Source organism: Penaeus chinensis, chromosome 19 (genome assembly GCF_019202785.1).
Source record: "Penaeus chinensis breed Huanghai No. 1 chromosome 19, ASM1920278v2, whole genome shotgun sequence".
NCBI classification, from domain to species: domain Eukaryota; kingdom Metazoa; phylum Arthropoda; class Malacostraca; order Decapoda; family Penaeidae; genus Penaeus; species Penaeus chinensis.
Window position 1 is genome coordinate 13,406,611 of NC_061837.1, and position 7,500 is coordinate 13,414,110.

General features: G+C 39.5%; 1 non-coding gene across 1 annotated transcript; it reads right to left on the reverse strand.

Annotated features, from left to right (window-relative positions):
* Positions 1-6,893: 6,893 nt before the first annotated feature.
* On the reverse strand, positions 6,894-6,965 carry Trnah-gug. The gene has a single exon. It is a non-coding gene; the product is annotated as a tRNA-His (tRNA).
* Between the last annotated feature and the right edge of the window lie 535 nt (positions 6,966-7,500).

A 7,500-nucleotide genomic window follows, 5' to 3' on the forward strand; every position in this document is an offset into this window, starting at 1 on the left:
TGTCTCAGCTTTGACATAATAAAATAGGCTTACTGGAAATAAACACTTTTATGAACAATTTGAGGGGGGAGGGGGTCAAGTATGTTTTGTGTATGCTTGTGAAATTGTTGAAAATTGTGTACCGCCCCTTACATACATACAGATACATACACACAAACGTACGCACACATTTATATTATGTATACATACATTGTACATATATTTTTCTTTTTCTGCTCCCCCTCCCATCACCAAGGCAGTGTTTGGCGAACTACTTCGACTTGCCATCATTGTACTTGGTTGGGTCTTTATGCTGGGGTGGCTGGCCCATGATCCTGTCCCAGGAGAGTAGGCAGTTGAAGTTAAAGTCCATGTCCGGTGACTCGACAATATTTGAGGCCGATGCTTTAATCACTTGGCCACGTGCGCGCGTACACACACACGCACGCACCCACCCACACACACACACACACACACACACACACACACACACACACACACACACACACACACACACACACACACACACACACGCACACACGCACACACGCACAGTCATTTCCTTACACTAGGGTAGGATTTAATTTCATACCCTACCGCGAGCACTATGATTGAATTATTATTAGGTCTACAGTGAGGCTGTCAGCTACTATTTACCTGGTTGCCGGAGAAGGAATATCAGCATAGGAGAAATACCCAGCATATGCCAACATTTTAATAATACTGGGCCACATATCTCTTGTGTATATAAAATGAAGAGCGAAGAACCAAGAACACTACCGTGAGGAACTCCAGAAGATACACGGGAATACCAGCTAAAATACCATCAACATGGACACGCTGGTGTCTACCAGTTCCAAATTCAGTCAAAATACTCAAAACTTTATCACCAACACCAACAGACTGCAACATAAAAATCAAGCTCTTGTGATTCAAAGTTTCAAAAGTTACACTAAAACCCAGAGAGGCAAGCCTTGACTCATGAACGTTATCTGAAGCAGACTGCATTTCATGCACCAACGTCAATAGTGCATCATTGTAACCGACTCCCTTCCTTAAACCAAGTCTCTGGAAGAAACGGTCTCAAATATACAGAGATGTTTGACCAGCAAACGTTCAAAAGTTTTAGTTGACATTGGTATCACTGAAATGGCCTATTGGCAGTCGGTGGAGATTTGTAGTGGGCCCTTGAGATATAGCACTCTGATCATTTTCAGAGTGCTGGCGTTACGCCAGCACTCTGAAAATGATATTTTGTCTTTAAAATCAAAGGAAACAAGCCATTAGGGTCTACCCCACCATATCCGTTTAATTCTGATAACATACTTGACTTCAAAGGGCCTAAAAGAAAAATAGAAGCCTGGGGATAGGTAACATGAAAGAGGAAGTTCAACATCTAAATTTTGTTTTGAATTCAAGTATTTTGGTAACAAGGTAGCTTTCTCGTCAGACGATATGTAACGCTACTATCAGGCTTCGTTCAAGAAGGAATGGAGGACAACACCAAACCATTTTATGAGGCTGTGAAGCTTCTGAGAGAACTTCTTTCAAATGAGCATTATCAGATTTTGCCCCCTTATAAACAATAGTTGCTATATGGCAACTATTGTTTATAGTGCGGTCAGCAGACCAGAGATTGTTGACAGTATACTTGTCCCTATAATCCTGGAGAAATCGTTCATTTAACTATGCTTTATCATGTGAACGAGTTTTGATGGATCCAAACCTCATTATGCATGTCCAACAATAACAAGTTCAGAGCATTAACAGGACAAGGAGCATTATAACATTTTTCCAAACAGTGCTATCAAAGTCTTTGTAGACACCATCTCAATTAATTCCAGGCTTCAAGAAGATCTGTCTAGTAAGTAAAGTCTGGTATTAGGAACTCCAGCTGGATACTACAAGCAAGACTATGGTGATCGGAAAGAACCAATTACCCTGATGGACTTTACATCAATTATCCTTCTCACATCAGTCAGTAAAACATCACCAGTTCTGTGAGTTGCACCACAGACTAACTGTTCACACACAGTTTCGGTGATGAGTATTAAAATTGCCTATGAAAATAAAGTACAATTTCCTACCATTTTCTTGAATGATGTCATCGGAACCGGGGACGTCTTTAAAGACAAAACGTGTAGAAATTATCAAAACGACAACTTTATTCATATCATACTTTGTAAAACAACTAGCATTAAAACCAACCTCAGAATATATATGCAAATCTTGGTCTCGAGACAAAGAATTTCTACGTAGCAACAAGGGTTTATTAAAATTGTGTGCCTCACGTCAAATTTAGATGAAATAACTGTTCAGTCAAATTCAATGTGAAGACTGACTTTGAATATTACCAAGAAGTAAGGTGCAATACTTTGGATGGTCAAGGCCAAGATTAACCTCAACATCAGCTAACAACTAAACAATAATTCCACAAAATAACAAGACCATAAATTTAAGAAAACCAGGTTCATAGCACACCCTGACCACTGAAAACCTGCTGCGGACTGGCAGCCATTGCTAAATCGACCTTCACAAGTGTAATAAGATTAGGAGAAAGAAATTTTGAGAAAGGAAGAAAAACAAGAAATGCAGCCCAATACCTTCCTGCAGTAGGTAGGTGGCTGAATTCAGTAGTTTTGGGTGGACAACTCTGGCTACAATTCAGCGGTTCCATTGATAGTGAAACTACTCATCTGTAACAGAGGGATGCCTAAAGCCCTTATGACATGGACGCTCATATGTTTAATAGAGGATAGACAATAACAGGTGTTCAAGTATATATATATATATATACATTATTTATGTATATGTATGTGTATATATATAACCATATATGTGTGTACATATATACATATATATACATATATTTACATATACATATATTTATTTATATACATAAATATTATATATACATATATATATGCATGTATATACACATACACATATGTGCCCAACCTGGAAAGTACGCTGAGCTTCAGGTTGCGGGGTAATGCTACTACAGGTACTCCCCCTCCAGAGAGTGAGCTAAGTGAACGAGCGATATACCGGAACGTGTCACTCCATATGTCGGGTCATTCCGGAGGTCACCAGTATAGTAAATGGATATGTGGCCATCTACTATGTTAGGCTGGTGTCTTATCTCTTTGGGGAGTGACTGTGTGGGTGTGAGTGCCCACTGGTTTGGCTGGGTGATGAAGGCTGAAGTTGGAGTTCTACGGGGGAGCTGGTAGGCTCCCCAGTCGGCTAAGGACTGGGCAGTCCTTGTGTGCTGCTGCTATGCTCTTGATCTGCTGGAGGATCAGTGAATGGTGATCTCGCTAGCTGCCTGCGTGGCTTAAGTATGCGAGCGCTGTGTAAGCGTGCAGGGAACGAGGGGAGCCCGCTGTCCAATGAGCGCGGACTAGGCGGAGGACCTGGACATGCCCAACCTGGAAAGTGCGCTGAGCTTCAGGTTGCGGGGTAATGCTACTACAGGTACTCCCCCTCCAGAGAGTGAGCTAAGTGAACGAGCGATATACCGGAACGTGTCACTCCATATGTCGGGTCATTCCGGAGGTCACCAGTATAGTAAATGGATATGTGGCCATCTACTATGTTAGGCTGGTGTCTTATCTCTTTGGGGAGTGACTGTGTGGGTGTGAGTGCCAACAGGTTTGGCTGGGTGATGAAGGCTAAAGTTGGAGTTCTACAGGGGAGCTGGTAGGCTCCCCAGTTGGCTAAGGACTGGGCAGTCCTTGTGTGCTGCTGCTATGCTCTTGGTCTGCTGGAGGATCAGTGAATGGTGATCTCGCTAGCTGCCTGCGCGGCTTAAGTATGTGAGCACTGTGTAAGCGCGCAGGGAACGAGGGGAGCCCGCTGTCCAATGAGCGCAGACAAGGCGGCGGACCTGGGCATGCCCAACCTGGAAAGTACGCTGAGCTTCAGGTTGCGGGGGTCATGCTACTACAATTGATGCTCTGGAACAAGTTTATGGTGACAATGCCCCAAAGAAATCAACGCCCTACAAATGGATAAGTTGGTTCAGAAGTGGAAGAAACAAAATTGAAGATGAGCTGTGCAGTGGCAGGCCATCGTCAGTTTGTGGGAAAACATTGATGCTGTTCGTGACATGATTGAAAACCATATAAAAAATAACCACTGAATCAGTAGCAAACACACTCAACATCTCGGCGGGTTCTACACACAATTCTGTTGGAGAGTTTTGGGCTAAGCAACCTTTCTGCTCGATGGGTCCCTAGGCTGTTGCTCTTTCAATGAAAAATTTGAACAAGTGGGATGAGGACTCTGAAGCTTTTCTGACGAGGTGAAACATATCTCTACCAGCACAATTCCGAGGACAAAATTCAATCAAAGCAGTGGCTGCGCAGGGGTGGATGTGGACCAGTCAAAACAAAATTTGAGCGTTCAAGTGGAAGGGTCACTGTCTTCTGGGATGCAGTGGGGATCTTGCTGAAAATCCCCAAGAAAACAATTATATATATTATGAATGCGTATTGAGAAAACTGTCCATAAAAATCTCCTTGGAAAGCTGCATCAACGCGTTCTCTTCCACCACGGCACTCGGCAGACGAGCTGTGCTATGTGAATTTCGATGGGAAATCGTCCGACATCCACCTTACAGCTCCGATTTAACCCCATCTGACTTATATTTGTTTGCAAAGTTACCAATTTTTCGTTTCGGTTGGAGATTTAAAAACAACTGCTCTGACAAGGTTAAGATACCATGACTGAAACCGTTTTTTCCTACTGTCCTTTTTCTATGATATACATATATATACATAGAGAGAGAGAGATCTAGATACAGATATGTGTGTAAGTATGTATGGGTATATTTATATATATAAATTTACATGTATGTATGTGTGTATATACATATTTATATTAACACACAGGAAGAGAGAGATGTGTTTGTACATAGATAGATATAGATATATAGATAGATATTTATATGTAGATATGCATGTGTATGTGTGTGTGCTCTATATATACATACATATGTAAGTGTATATATGTATATGTGTATGTTATATATATTTTTATGAATGTAATTATGTATATAATATATGTGCGTGTGTGTATATATGTATGTATGTATATAATATATGTATATGTTACATCCGAATCCCAAGCTAAAGCATTTAAAACCTTAACTGACTTAACTGGCAAACCTATTCTGTCTCCATTTCATCGACAAACTGCCCTGTCTAGGACAAGGATTGGTCAGATTGTGGAGAAGACATACCTGCCTGCCTCGTGGACTATGATGCATCAGCACAATGCTACACTATTCTCCCTAGAGGCCATCCGTAAACCCTCCACCAATATTGCCAAGATTATTTTCCGTAGGCATGACCTCACCCTTGATGTTCCCCTCTGTCCGACCATATGAACCTCCCCCCGTCATTGTCGGAATTGCTGGCGTCTAGGCCACCCAAACACTACCGTTCCACAGCCCGATATCCCATATCTGCCCAACCTGGTCTTGATCGATCAGACTGTTCTGCATAATCACGCACATGTGTCAGTTGTGGTGGCCCCATAATGTATTTTTGGTGGCCCCATAATGTATTTTGCAGGGGCTGCCCTACCTACTATTTTGATTCTGAGATAGCAATTCTGAGACTCAAACTTAGTGAGGCCAGACACGCAGCATGTACACAAGGATTTCCTTTTACTTCCTACTCTGCCCCTCTCTTCTTCATACCACTTCTACCCCCTTCCCCTCCAAGTCAAAGACTTTTGCCATTCTAAAGCCAGACCCCTCAATCTCCACCACTATTCCAGACACAAATATCTACTTCCCCGGTACCTACCCCACTTTCCCCTCACTCAGGTCACTCGTCTTCTGCTCTACTACATCCTCTCCTACATCAACCTCTCCCGATGGTGGAGGTAGTTCTCGGGGTCGCAGGTCAGATATATATATATATATATTATAAGTGGATGCATCCCCCAAAAGGTCCTGAGCCTTCTGCAGCTAGGAGTTGTTCTTGTGAAAAGGCTAAATGGTGACATGCTCCCTTGGCAGGCTTTGCAAGGCCTCGCGTTAAGGTCTGGGAATGGAAGGCGTTGGATGGTTGACGGGTCGGGATAAGAGTACCTCGAAGGAACAAATAATGACAGTGGAGGCAAGAGGGAGAGCAAAGAAAGCAAAGGAAAGACAGAATCCAAAGAGTTATTCATATATATATTTGTTCATATGAATGGTGAAAACATTCTACCGTGTTCAATATTCATATACATATATGTATTTGAATATTAATATATATAGATATATATATACATTTATATATCTATATATATCTATATCTTGCTGTAAATCTATATATGTGTATATAGATAGATAGATATAAATGTGTGTATATATAAGTATCTATATATATCATTATTAATGTGTGTGTGTGTATGTGTATGTGTATGTATATACATATATATGTGCATATATGTGTGTTTGTATATATATTTATAAATGTATACTTACATTTATACATACATGCATATATATACATATGTATGTAAGTATTTATGTATGTATATGTGTGTGTACGTAATGTATGTGTGTGTGTGTATATATATATATATTTATACATTTATACATACATACATACATACATTTATATACATACGTATGTAAGTATTTATGTATGTGTGTGTGTATTTATTTATTGATTTATTTATTTATTTATTTATTTATATATATATTTATATATATTTATATATTTATATATTATATATTTATATATTTATATATTTATATATACATACATATATATGTAAGTATTTATGTATGTATATGTGTGTGTATGTAATGTATGTGCTTTTTTATGTACGAACGTACGTAGACTACTTGTGCAAAAGGCTGTAAATTTTGTGTCTTAAAGTTTAAAAAAAAAAGTAAAAAGAGTACCACGTGCCGTGACCAGGATTCGAACCTGGGTTATTGCGGCCACAACGCAATGTACTAACCACTATACGATCACGGCTGTCCAGAACGGATTGAGAAAGGGCGCATCTTAGTAGAAACTGGTGCTTCCTAATTTTGTTTTCCTCATTGATGTCATGGTTATGCAGTATTTATGTTGAGAGTAAGCTCATTATTGTTGCTATTTTATTGTTTATGGTTTGCTTTTGATATTATTTCCTTGATGTGAGTTAAGTGTACAATGAAAGATTTTGTTTTTCTTTTTATAGGAAATTTGTTGGGTTTTGTATCTTAATTAATAAATGTTATATGAGATTGTGGTAAGCTATGTTAATCATGTGCGTGTGTGTCTTATTTGTATATGTAAATATATATGATTTTATTTTTTGAGATTTACAAAATTTGACGGCTACTTTTAAAAAGCACCAGGCCATTTGGGAGTTAGGTTAGGTTGCTGAGAAAAGTTAGACAACCGTAAACAAAAATTAATCTTTGAGAGTCAAATTGCGTAAAAAAAAAAATATATATATATGTCCAGAAATGTTAGGACTCGTGTTTTTTTTCTTTTTCTTTTTTTTAGCAAATAGGTTAACGTT